The 12,640-nt window shown below is 38.2% G+C and overlaps 2 non-coding genes and 1 pseudogene across 2 annotated transcripts; all 3 read left to right on the top strand.

Annotated features, from left to right (window-relative positions):
- The first annotated feature begins 7,205 nt into the window (after window positions 1-7,205).
- LOC148951916 (U2 spliceosomal RNA) lies at window positions 7,206-7,398 on the top strand. Its single transcript, XR_016141848.1, has one exon. It is a non-coding gene; the product is annotated as a U2 spliceosomal RNA (small nuclear RNA).
- Window positions 7,399-8,096: 698 nt separating this feature from the next.
- LOC148951915 (U1 spliceosomal RNA) lies at window positions 8,097-8,260 on the top strand. Its single transcript, XR_016141845.1, has one exon. It is a non-coding gene; the product is annotated as a U1 spliceosomal RNA (small nuclear RNA).
- Window positions 8,261-9,078: 818 nt separating this feature from the next.
- LOC148951914 (U5 spliceosomal RNA) lies at window positions 9,079-9,194 on the top strand (annotated as a pseudogene).
- Window positions 9,195-12,640: the final 3,446 nt, after the last annotated feature.

The raw sequence follows: 12,640 nt of genomic DNA, 5'->3' as shown, positions 1-12,640 counted from the left end.
AATTTTGGAGGGAAAACCAAAAATACTCAGAATCGAAAATAAACTGGATCTGCCTCAAGGGGAAGGCTCAGAGGTCCCTCCTTCCCCCATTTCTGAGGGCAGGGGCGGGGGGGGGGTCAATTTTGGAGGGAAAACCAAAAATACACAGAATCGAAAATAAATGGGATCTGCCTCAAGGGCAGGGCTCAGAGGCCTCTCCTTCCTCCATTTCGGAGGGCTGGGGAGGGGGGAGGTTAATTTTGGAGGTAAAACCAAAAATACTCAGAATCGAAAATAAATGGGATCTGCCTAAGGGGGAAGGCTCAGAGGCCCTTCGGTCCCTCATTCCGGAGGGCCGGGGAGGGGGGGGGTCAATTTTGGAGGGAAAACCAAAAATACTCAGAATCGAAAATAAATGGGAACTGCCTCAAGGGCAAGGCTCAGAGGCCTCTTCTTCCCCCATTTCAAAGGGCAGGGGAGGGGGGAGGTTAATTTTGGAGGGAAAACCAAAAATACTCAGACTCGAAAATAAATGGGATCTGCCTCAAGGGCAAGGCTCAGAGGCCTCTCCTTCCCCCATTTCTGAGGGCCGGGGAGGGGGGAGGTTAATTTTGGAGGGAAAACCAAAAATACTCAGAATCGAAAATAAACGGGATCTGCCTCAAGGGGAAGGCTCAGAGGCCCTTCGTTCCCCCATTACTGAGGGTAGGGGAGGGGGGAGGTTAATTTTGGAGGGAAAACCAAAAATACTCAGAATCGAAAATAAACGGGATCTGCCTCAAGGGGAAGGCTCAGAGGCCCTTCGGTCCCCCATTTCTGAGGGCAGGGGAGGAGGGGTCAATTTTGGAGGGAAAACCAAAAATACTCAGAATCAAAAATAAACGGGATCTGCCTCAAGGGGAAAGCTCAGAGGCCCTTTGTTCCCCCATTCCTGAGAGCAGGGGAGGGGGGAGATTAAATTTTGGAGGGAAAACCAAAAATACTCAGAATCGAAAATAAACGGGATCTGCCTCAAGGGGAAGGCTCAGAGGCCCTTCGTTCCCCCATTTCTGAGGGCAGGGGAGGGGGGGGGGTCAATTTTGAGGGAAAACCAAAAATACTCAGAATCGAAAATAAATAGGATCTGCCTCAAGGGGAAGGCTCAGAGGCCCTTCTTTCCCCCAGTTCTGAGGGCGAGGTCCCTCCTTCCCCCATTTCTGAGGGCAGGAGAGGGGGGGGGTTCAATTTTGGAGGGGAAACAAAAAATGCTCAGGATCGAAGATAATTTCCATTCGTCCTAGTTTTTTGTAACGATACTCCTTATTTCTTGTTGAAAATACTTATTTTTTAATTTAATTGGTAATGAAAAGTCAAACTCTAACATAAAGAACAAGATATTTTGGAGGGGGTAGCTAACTTCATATACAGGATTATTTCCATTCGTCTTAGTTTTTAACTATGCTCCTTATTTCTAGTTGAAAATGCTTATTTTTTAATTTAATTGTGATGAAAAGTCAAACTCTAACATAAAGAACAAGATATTTTGGAGGGGGTAGCTAACTTCATATACAGGATTATTTCCATTCGTCTTAGTTTTTAACTATGCTCCTTATTTCTAGTTGAAAATGCTTATTTTTTAATTTAATTGTGATGAAAAGTCAAAAGTCTAACATAAAAGAACAAGGTATTTCGGAGGGGGGTTCGTTACTGATATTGATATTAGTGCGTAAACTACAAACTGACAAAAATATGCAGAACTTTTTTTTTCTTATAGCCTTGACTTTGAATACATTTTTTCATCTTAATTGGCTTTAGAAATATCATGCAAAATAAACTAGCCTAACAGTCATTGCTTTCTCGAAGTTTGAGCAAAAACAAAAGGATTGTAACACCTGATTGACCCGTTTTCCAACTTTTACCTTGAGAATCGATGTTGTTAGCAGAATTTCAAAAGGATCGTTTATTAGTACTGGCGTATCTGATGAAGATGCTCCTTATTTCTAGTTGAAAATGCTTATTTTTTAATTTAATTGTGATGAAAAGTCAAAAGTCTAACATAAAAGAACAAAGTATTTCGGAGGGGGGCTCGTTTCTGATATTGATGTTAGTGCGTAAACTACAAACTGACAAAAATATCCAGAACTTTTTTTCTTATAGCCTTGACTTTGAAGACATTTCTTCATCTTAATTGGCTTTAGAAATATCATGCAAAATAAACTAGCCTAACAGTCATTGCTTTGCAAGCAAAATAAAAAAAAACTAGCCTAACAGTCATTGCTTTCTCGAATTTTCAGCAAAAACAAAAGGATTGTAACACCTGATTGGCCCGTTTTCCAAATTTTACCTTGAGATTCGATGTTGTTAGCAGAATTTCAAAAGGATCGTTTATGAGTGCTGGCGTATCTGATGAAATAAAAATGCTTATTTTTTAATTTAATTAGGGTGAAAAGTCAAAAGTGTAACATAAAAAGAACAAGGTATTTCGGAGGGGGGTTCGTTACTGACATTGATATTAGTGCGTAAACTACAAACTGACAAAAATATCCAGAACTTTTTTTTTCTTATATCCTTGACTTTGAAGACATTTCTTCATCTTAATTGGCTTTAGAAATATCATGCAAAATAAACTAGCCTAACAGTCATTGCTTTGAATGCAAAATAAAAAAAAACTAGCCTAACAGTCATTGCTTTCTCGAATTTTCAGCAAAAACAAAAGGATTGTAACACCTGATTGGCCCGTTTTCCAAGTTTTACCTTGAGAATCGATGTTATTAACACAATTTCAAAAGGATCGTTTATGAGTGCTGGCGTATCTGATGAAATAAAAAAGCTTATTTTTAAATTTAATTGGGGTGAAAAGTCAAAAGTCTAATATAAAAGAACAAGGTATAATGGAGGGGGGCTCGTTTCTGACATTGATGTTAGTGTGTAAACTAAAAACTGACGAAAATATCCAGAACTTTTTTTTCTTATAGACTTGACTTTGAAGACATTTCTTCATCTTAATAGGCTTTAGAAATATCATGCAAAATAAACTAGCCTAACCGTCGTTGCTTTGCAAGCAAAATAAAAAAAAACTAGCCTAACAGTCATTGCTTTCTCGAATTTTCAGCAAAAACAAAAGGATTGTAACACCTGATTGGCCTTTTTCCAAATTTTACCTTGAGATTCGATGTTGTTAGCAGAATTTCAAAAGGATCGTTTATGAGTGCTGGCGTATCTGATGAAATAAAAATGCTTATTTTTTAAAATTTAATTAGGGTGAAAAGTCAAAAGTGTAACATAAAAAGAACAAGGTTACTGAGGGGGGCTCGTTACTGATATTGATATTTGTGCGTAAACTACAAACTGACAAAAATATCCAGAACTTTTTTTTCTTACAGCCTTGACTTTGAAGGCATTTCTTCATCTTAATTGGCTTTAGAAATATCATGCAAAATAAACTAGCCTAACAGTCATTGCTTTGCAAGCAAAATAAAAAAAAACTAGCCTAACAGTCATTGCTTTCTCGAATTTTCAGCAAAAACAAAAGGATTGTAACACCTGATTGGTCCGTTTTCTAAGTTTTACCTTGAGAATCGATGTTGTTAGCACAATTTCAAAAGGATCGTTTATGAGTGCTGGCGTATCTGATGAAATAAAAATGCTTATTTTTTAAAATTTAATTGGGGTGAAAAGTCAAAAGTGTAACATAAAAAGAACAAGGTTACTGAGGGGGGCTCGTTACTGATATTGATATTAGTGCGTAAACTACAAACTGACAAAAATATACAGAACTTTTTTTTTCTTATATCCTTGACTTTGAAGACATTTCTTCATCTTAATTGGCTTTAGAAATATCATGCAAAATAAACTAGCCTAACAGTCATTGCTTTGCAAGCAAAATAAAAAAAAACTAGCCTAACAGTCATTGCTTTCTCGAATTTTCAGCAAAAACAAAAGGATTGTAACACCTGATTGGCCTTTTTCCAAATTTTACCTTGAGATTCGATGTTGTTAGCAGAATTTCAAAAGGATCGTTTATGAGTGCTGGCGTATCTGATGAAATAAAAATTCTTATTTTTTAATTTAATTAGGGTGAAAAGTCAAAAGTGTAACATAAAAAGAACAAGGTATTTCGGAGGGGGCTCGTTACTGACATTGATATTAGTGCGTAAACTACAAACTGACAAAAATATCCAGAACTTTTTTTTTCTTATAGCCTTGACTTTGAAGACATTTCTTCATCTGAATTGGCTCTAGAAATATCATGCAAAATAAACTAGCCTAACAGTCATTGCTTTGAATGCAAAATAAAAAAAACTAGCCTAGCAGTCATTGCTTTCTCGAATTTTGAGCAAAAACAAAAGGATTATAACACCTGATTGGCCCGTTTTCCAACTTTTACCTTAAGAATCGATGTTGTTAGCAGAATTTCAAAAGGATTGTTTATGAGTGCTGGCGTATCTGATGAAATAAAAATGCTTATTTTTTAATTTAATTGGGGTGAAAATTCAAAAGTGTAACATAAAAAGAACAAGGTATTTAGGACGGAGGGGGAGGGCAGCTCACTTCATATACGGGGTAATTTCCATTCGTCTTAGTTTTTTTAATGATGCTCCTTATTTCTAGTTGAAAATGCTTATTTTTCAATTTAATTGTGTTGAAAAATCAAAAGTCTAACATAAAGAACAAGGTATTTCGGAGGGGGGCTCGTTACTGATATTGATATCAAACTGGGCTGGACTGTGTTCAAGAATCAATAGAAATTTGGAAAGCAGTATTTTGCAGGAATCAGATGAAATTGCATCTACATCTACCACAATCGATCTGGCTGAGGACTTAGAGACTCGTGCGAAGTTGTTGGTCACAAGTCTAAGAAGATGCACTATGCACAGAAGTTCCGACCAGAGTGGTTGACTGATTCCGTGCTGAAACCTTTCCTTATTCAATCGCCAGACGGAAGCACAAAGGCCTATTGCAGATACTGTCAGCGAAAACTGACGGGAAGTTTGACTGTCAAGAAGAATCACGCAACTAGTGAGATTCATAAGAAGAACGTAAAAGCAGCATTGGGATAACTGACAGTTTAGGGAGCAGTCGGTAACGAGCAAAGGCAAGAAAAAGAAAACAGTGATAGGACGGTGCCAGCTGATGAATTGCTCCTTGCAGTGTAGATTGCAGGTGAAGATATCCTTTGACAAAAATTGATACTCTCGGTCTCTTTTTCAAAAAGTCTGTTGAGGATTCAGCTAAAGTCAAGCATGTTGGAATGAAGTGAACTAAATTGACTGGCATTATTAAAATTATTATAGGATTTCATGGTGAGGACACTTTAGCATCTGTTCTTCAGAAGAACTTTTTTTTAATAATCGCCGACGAAAGCACAGACAGATCAGATACAAAGTCCCTAGTTGTTATTGTGAAGTATGCAGACAGTGAGAATACCGTGAGGGAAGAATTCCTGGCACTATTAAAGGTAGACGACGCAACTACAAGTGGGCAAAAGAATCTTCTGACGAATTACTTTAAGAAAGCTGACGTTCCATTAGAAAATATGACTGGGCTTGGTCTTGATAATGCGTCGGTCAATATAGGGCGCGAAAACGGCCTCGCTGCCCAGCTGCTGCGTGAAAATCCACAGCTGTTTGTCCTTGGTTGCACTTGCCATACTGCTGCATTGTGTGCTTCAACTGCAGCAAAGCACTTACCTGCTAATGTTGAAACTTTCGTGAAGGAACTCATCAACTTCATAAGCGCAAGCCCTAAGAGACAGTTGGAACTGAAGGTTTTCCAAGAGTTTTGTGAAATTGCCAACCACTGACTTCTGCAGATAAGCGGAACACGCTGGTTGTCGCTTGAAGCCGGAATTAACAGATTACTTGAACAGTAGCCAGCCTTACATTTGTATCTGACAGACTTGTCCCTAACATCGTCGGACAGCTCTACAAGGGATAAAGCCAAAAAGCTGCTATGTGCGATGGATATAGGCGTGAATAAGGCCTACTTGTGCTTCCTACTGTATATACTGGCAAAGATCAACAAGTTCAACCTTGAGTTCCAGTCACGCAGAACAAGGATTCATTGCCTTTTGAGATGTACCCACGAGCTTTACTTGTCTACTCTGCAGTGTTTCCTTCGTCCTGAGAAGCTCAAAGGTAACTTTACTTCCCTGAACGTCAGCAGTCCTGAAAACTTTTTGAAGCTTGAAAATGTTAAACTTGGGATGAATACCGAATTGCCGGAAATGGAAAATCGACGTCACTGGGTGCAAGCTATTCGAAAAGCCTCTTCTGCAGAGGTTTAAACATGTTGCTGTTAGAGACTGCAGAACGGAAGGGGAGAGGATGAAGATGCTGGAGGACCTTAATAGTGAGTACAAGAAAATGTAAATCCGAAGTGAATTTATTTCAAAAATAGTATCAGCATCAGATTTAGAGTGTCCTCCTACATTCTGGAAGAGGCTTACCAAACTGAAAGATGGTATCGGGAGTGCCATGTTCACAGTGCTACCCAAGTTTATGTTTACCCTCTGTGCTTTGCCCCATGCTTCAGCCGGTGCAGAGCAGCAGTTTTCCAGTTTAAATATTATCAAGACGACTGGGCGAAACCGATTAAATATCGACACAGTTGGAGCTCTCATGAACTCCAAGCAACTCTGCCTCAGAGACACGATGTGTTTCGGAGTGGGAGATTCCACCCGCTCTGATTGATAGATGCAGAAAATGGAAGATGAACGCGAACAAACACGGTCCCTGGGAAACAGTAGAGGGTGCAGGACCGGCGGTTAAGCTTTGAAACAGTCGAATTTGGTCTGTCCAATCGGACTTTATTATTGTTCGTTTTTTACTTTGAATTTAGTCTTATGTTGTCGTTTTTTTTTTGTTTTGTGTGTACCTGAAATTTTTGTGAAGCTTAGTTGTAAGTATATACTGAAACTAAAAAGTTTCAGAAAAGTTGGTTAAACTATGTAGTAAGGCCGAGCCTGACGAAAATTAGGAGGCTGGAAGAAACTGTTTTGACCTAATGAATAACTAGGAACATATTTCCTACATATTTGAAGGCAAATAAGCCGAATGACCAAAAGAAATCATATAAAGATGTCGCACAAGCAGAAAAAAAAATCGCACTAGCTACTTTTTAGTTTTGTTTTCATTTTGATGACAAAAGTATTTACTGGCTTTCTCACACCAATGCGCGTGTCGCGGCGAAAGCCGCGACACGCGCACGTTTTTGGCAAAATCTAGTAAAACGGAAGCTAATATAGTAAATTTTTTCGGCCAAAACTAGTAAAAACCAAATCGTCAGAGTGACAACGCCGGCTTAATATATGATACGGTTCCTACATGGGGCCCAGAATATTAAACAGATTCTTGGAAACCGGATGGTATGTCGGGGCTTGTCCCGCCCCTTCACGCGTCGGCCCGGTATTGCAGTACATCCGGGATTGGCGTACCCTCTCGAGGGGAAATTAAAGTCAATGAACCCTAATCACTGACGTAAAATATGCTTCCCTTATATTGTAGAAACTATACCTGTAGTTTTTTAGCCCTTGAATATATTAAAAAAAAATTTTCATCTGAAAAAACGAAAAATTGTTAATAATTTACAAAATTTAATGATAAAAAAGCCAATGACCCCTTGCCATAATTAAATTAAAATCCCCAACCTGTATTCAAGTCCCCATGCATCTTTTTTCGAAAATAGTATGCAATTATTAAATGCTGAAATTTAAATTGAACCAAGATTCGAACAGAATTAATGAAGTGATTGTTTTTGGCCTCAGAGGGCTTGTTTCTGCGGTGAGTTGTTAGTAGTAGTAGTAATGACTAAAGCCCCCTTTGGTTGTTAAGGAGAAGAACTGCCACTTGGTTCTCAGAAATAAAAGTTTCGACCTTTCAGTCATATTGATAACAGAGTGAGAAACCCCTGATTTTCTTTTCTCAAAAAGGTAAACTTGCATTCAAAGGATTAAGACGCTTGCATATGAAAATTAAATGGGGCATTTCTATTTTCAAAAATAATTCAGACTTGATTCATTAATGTGAAAAAAAATTGTAAACCTGCATGTGGCTAATAAATTTGAGCTTCTGAGCGGCATTCAAAGAAATGGGATTTTTGTCGAAAGATATTAGTAAAATGTTAGATTTGAACAAAACATTCTTACCTGGCTGGGGAGCTGCCTTGATCATGAAGGAGGTGCTCCCAGGGTGAGGCCTTTCCATTGCACTTCAGATTGGCTAACCCCTGTGATTATCCCGAATGGGGGTAACTTTACAGCGTAATCTTTGGTAGTGAGGGACTGCGTTCGCGCAGACCCCTGTCCACACTCTTTAAAGTTCTGTCCTTTGGCCTTTTTTATATGTCACGTATTTATCAGTTGCAAGGAAAAAGCATACAATTTGATATCGTTAAGACAATAATGGTACATGTAAAATTAATCATTAGGCCCTTTTGAAAAAATTAATTTCTTGATTAACTTACATGTTTGAAACATTACGGAAGAATTGTGCCTAAAATCCCAAGCATATCAGAGAGTTGGGCGTATACTCTATAGATTACTGATGCATTTTGTTTTTGAAAATAATCTGTAATTATTAAATACTGATTTTTAAATTGAACTAGGAATCGAATCAAATTGCTGAAATTTAGATTGAGTCACAAAGGCTAGTCTTAAAAATTGAAATTCCCCTGGTCCCTCCCACATTTCATCAAGTCAATTGCGTTGGCAACATATCAAACTAAAAATTCCTTCAGTACCGCCAAGCTTCTTGGAATATTTAAATAGGGGGACCTTTGGCTACAGCCCTTGATCGACCTTATACAGAGGCCCTTGATACATTACAATTATTTTTGAGTTTGATAACTGAATATTTATGTTATTTTCTGCGGATGTAGTTTTTGTACCATGTCATTAAAGTTGCCCATGAATTACTGCTCATTGAATATGTTTTCTCATCATATGATTTTTTTTGCCCATATTTACTTGATTGAATATGTTTTCTCATCATATGATTTTTTTTGCCCATATTTACTTGATTGAACATTGAATTCCTTATTGCTTTCAAACCTTGTTAAAAACCCGATAAAGATTTACTAGGATTTCTTTTTATATACTCAAGTCAACTCTAGCTATTGTTGTACCTCTGGCTTCTCCTCATATTGAGTTAATCTTTCGCCTTTTACTAAAGATTACCGTGGAAAGGGCACTTGGTAAGTATTAAGAAATTTTTGAATGCCGAAAGGTAGACTAGCCTATACTCTTGCAGCATGTTCTAATATTCCAAGATCACTTATCTGACAAGCCCGATTACTTACCCTTAGCGTTTGACGAGACGTAAATGACATGAGAGGTCAGTAGGACTACTACTTGAGGAAACGGTCTTGATTAGTGGTCAGACCAGGGCTGCCACCCTGGCCTGGAAGAATTTACTAAATTTAAGAGGAAAAATTTACTAAATCGCATCTGTTAGTAGTATGTTAACTTATACTTTGCATAAAGCTATAGGAATCTCCATGCTATTTGCTTGAAGCTATAGGAATTCCACATTCCATGGCACCTTTCCATGCTATGATTACCAGACTGATTATTGCTATTGTTGTCGAGCGGGGATTCCCCACCTGTTCCTAAACATTGCAAAAAAGATAGCAGTATGAGAGTGTGTGTGTTTTTTTTTGATAAGAATTTCATAAGAATGTAGGTCGGGACACTACATCAGAATTGTTTGATTGACAGTTAAATAGGGGTAATGAGATTTGCGAGTTGGAGTGTAGGAGTTGCGAATTTGATCCTAATAAGGATTGACTTGAAATAAAATTTTTTAAACAAGAAATTACTGAAAAGTGTTTTTGAGGAGATGGGGTAATTGTGTACTGTATAATACACAAGTGATGTTTTGGACAGTGTTGTCAATTTAAAATAGTTTAGAAATAATAAAATTTAACAAGAAATGGCTGAAAAGTGTTTTGGGGGAGATGGGGTAATTGTGTACTGTATAATACACATGTGATGTTTGGAAAGTGTTGTCAATTTAAAATAGTTTAACGTTCCCTCCTTCCCCCATTTCTGAGAGCAGGGGACGGGGGGGTCAATTTTGGAGGGAAAACAAAAAATACTCAGAATCGAAAATAACGGGATCTGCCTCATAGGGAAGGCTCAGAGGTCCCTCCTTCCCCCATTTCTGAGGGCTGGGGAGGGGGGTCGATTTTGGAGGGAAAACAAAAAATACTCAAAATCGAAAATAAACGGGATCTGCCTCAAGGGGAAGGCTCAAAGGTCCCTCCTTCCCCCATTTCTGAGGACAGGGGAGGGGGGGGGGTCAATTTTGGAGGGAAAACAAAAAATAATCAGAATCGAAAATAAAGGGGATCTGCCTTAAGGGCAAGGCTCAGAGGCCTCGACTTCCCCCATTTCAGAGGGCAGGGGAGGGGGGAGGTTAATTTTGGAGGGAAAACCAAAAATACTCAGAAACGAAAATAAACGGGATCTGCCTCAAGGGGAAGACTCAGAGGCCCTTCGTTCCCCCATTTATGAGGGCAGGGTAGGGGGGTCAATTTTGGAGGGAAAACCAAAAATACTCAGAATCGAAAATAAATGGGATCTGCCTCAAGGGCAAATCTCAGAGGCCTCTCCTTCCCCTATTTCAGAGGGCACGGGAGGGGGGAGGTTAATTTTGGAGGGAAAACCAAAAATACTCAGAAACGAAAATAAACGGGATCTGCCTCAAGGGGAAGACTCAGAGGCCCTTCGTTCCCCCATTTCTGAGGGCAGGGTCGGGGGGTCAATTTTGGAGGGAAAGCAAAAAAAACTCAGAATCGAAAATAAATGGCATATGCCTCCAGGGGAAGGCTCAGAGGCCCTTCGTTCCCCCATTTCTGAGGGCAGGGTTGGGTGGTCAATTTTGGAGGGAAAACCAAAAATACTCAGAATAGAAAATAAATGGGATCTGCCTGAAGGGGAAGGCTCAGAGGTCCTTCGTTCCCCTAGTTCTGAGGGCGAGGTCCCTCCTTCCCCCGTTTCTGAGGGCAGGGGAGGGGGGGGGTCAATTTTGGAGGGGAAACAAAAAATGCTCAGAATCGAAGATAATTTTCATTCGTCCTAGTTTTTTTTAACGATGCTCCTTATTTCTAGTTGAAAATGCTTATTTTGTAATTTAATTGGTAATGAAAAGTCAAACTCTAACATAAAGAACAAGATATTTTGGAGGGGGTAGCTAACTTCATATACGGGATAATTTCCATTCGTCTTAGTTTTAACGATGCTCCTTATTTCTTGTTGAAAATGCTTATTTTTTAATTTAATTGTGATGAAAAGTCAAAAGTCTAACATAAAAGAACAAGGTATTTTGGAGGGGGGTTCGTTACTGATGTTGATATTAGTGCGTAAAACTACAAACTGACAAAAATATCCAGAACTTTTTTTTTTCTTATAGCCTTGACTTTGAAGACATTTCTTCATCTTAATTTGCTTTCGAAAAATCATGCAAAATAAAATAGCCTAACAGTCATTGCTTTGTCGAATTTTGAGAAAAAACAAAAGGATTGTAACACCTGATTGCCTTGTTTTCCAACCTTTACCTTGAGAATCGATGTTGTTAGCAGAATTTCAAAAGGATCGTTTATTAGTGCTGGCGTATCTGGTGACGATGCTCCTTATTTCTAGTTGAAAATGCTTATTTTTTAATTTAATTGTGATGAAAAGTCAAAAGTCTAACATAAAAGAACAAGGTATTTCGGAGGGGGGCTCGTTACTGATATTGATATTAGTGCGTAAACTACAAACTGACAAAAATATCCAGAATTTTTTTTTCTTATAGCCTTGACTTTGAAGACATTTCTTCATCTTAATTGGCTTTAGAAATATCATGCAAAATAAACTAGCCTAACAGTCATTGCTTTGCATGCAAAATAAAAGAACTAGCCTAACAGTCATTGCTTTCTCGAATTTTGAGCAAAAACAAAAGGATTGTAACACCTGATTGGCCCGTATTCCAACTTTTACCTTGAGAATCGATGTTGTTAACAGAATTTCAAAAGGATCGTTTATGAGTGCTGGCGTATCTGATGAAATAAAAATGCTTATTTTTTAATTTAATTAGGGTGAAAAGTCAAAAGTCTAACATAAAAGAACAAGGTATTTCAGAGGGGGGTTCGTTACTGATATTGATAGTAGTGCGTAAAGTACAAACTGACAAAAACATCCAGAACTTTTTTTTTCCTTATAGCCTTGACTTTGAAGACATTTCTTCATCTTAATTGGCTTTAGAAGTATCATGCAAAATAAACTAGCCTAACAGTCATTTCTTTGCATGCAAAATAAAAAAAACTAGCCTAAATTCATTGCTTTCTTGAATATTGAGCAAAAACCAAAGGATTGTAACACCTGATTGGCCCGTTTTCCGACTTTTAACTTGAGAATCGATGTTGTTAGCAGAATTTCAAAAGGATCGTTTATGAGTACTGGCGTATCTGATGAAATAAAAATGCTTTTTTTTTAATTTAATTTGGGTGAAAAGTCAAAAGTGTAACATAAAAAGAACAAGGTATTTCGGCGGGGGGGGGGGCAGCTCACTTCATATATGGGGTAATTTCCATTCGTCTTAGTTTTTTTAACGATGCTCCTTATTTCTAGTTGAAAATGCTTATTTTTTAATTTAATTGTGATGAAAAGTCAAAAGTCTAACATAAAGAACAAGGTATTTCG

The sequence above is a fragment of the Artemia sp. Qi Xiang Cuo genome, chromosome 5 (genome assembly GCF_049724085.1).
Source record: "Artemia sp. Qi Xiang Cuo chromosome 5, ASM4972408v1, whole genome shotgun sequence".
Lineage (NCBI taxonomy): Eukaryota > Metazoa > Arthropoda > Branchiopoda > Anostraca > Artemiidae > Artemia > Artemia sp. Qi Xiang Cuo.
This window is presented reverse-complemented; position numbering and strand designations above follow the sequence as displayed.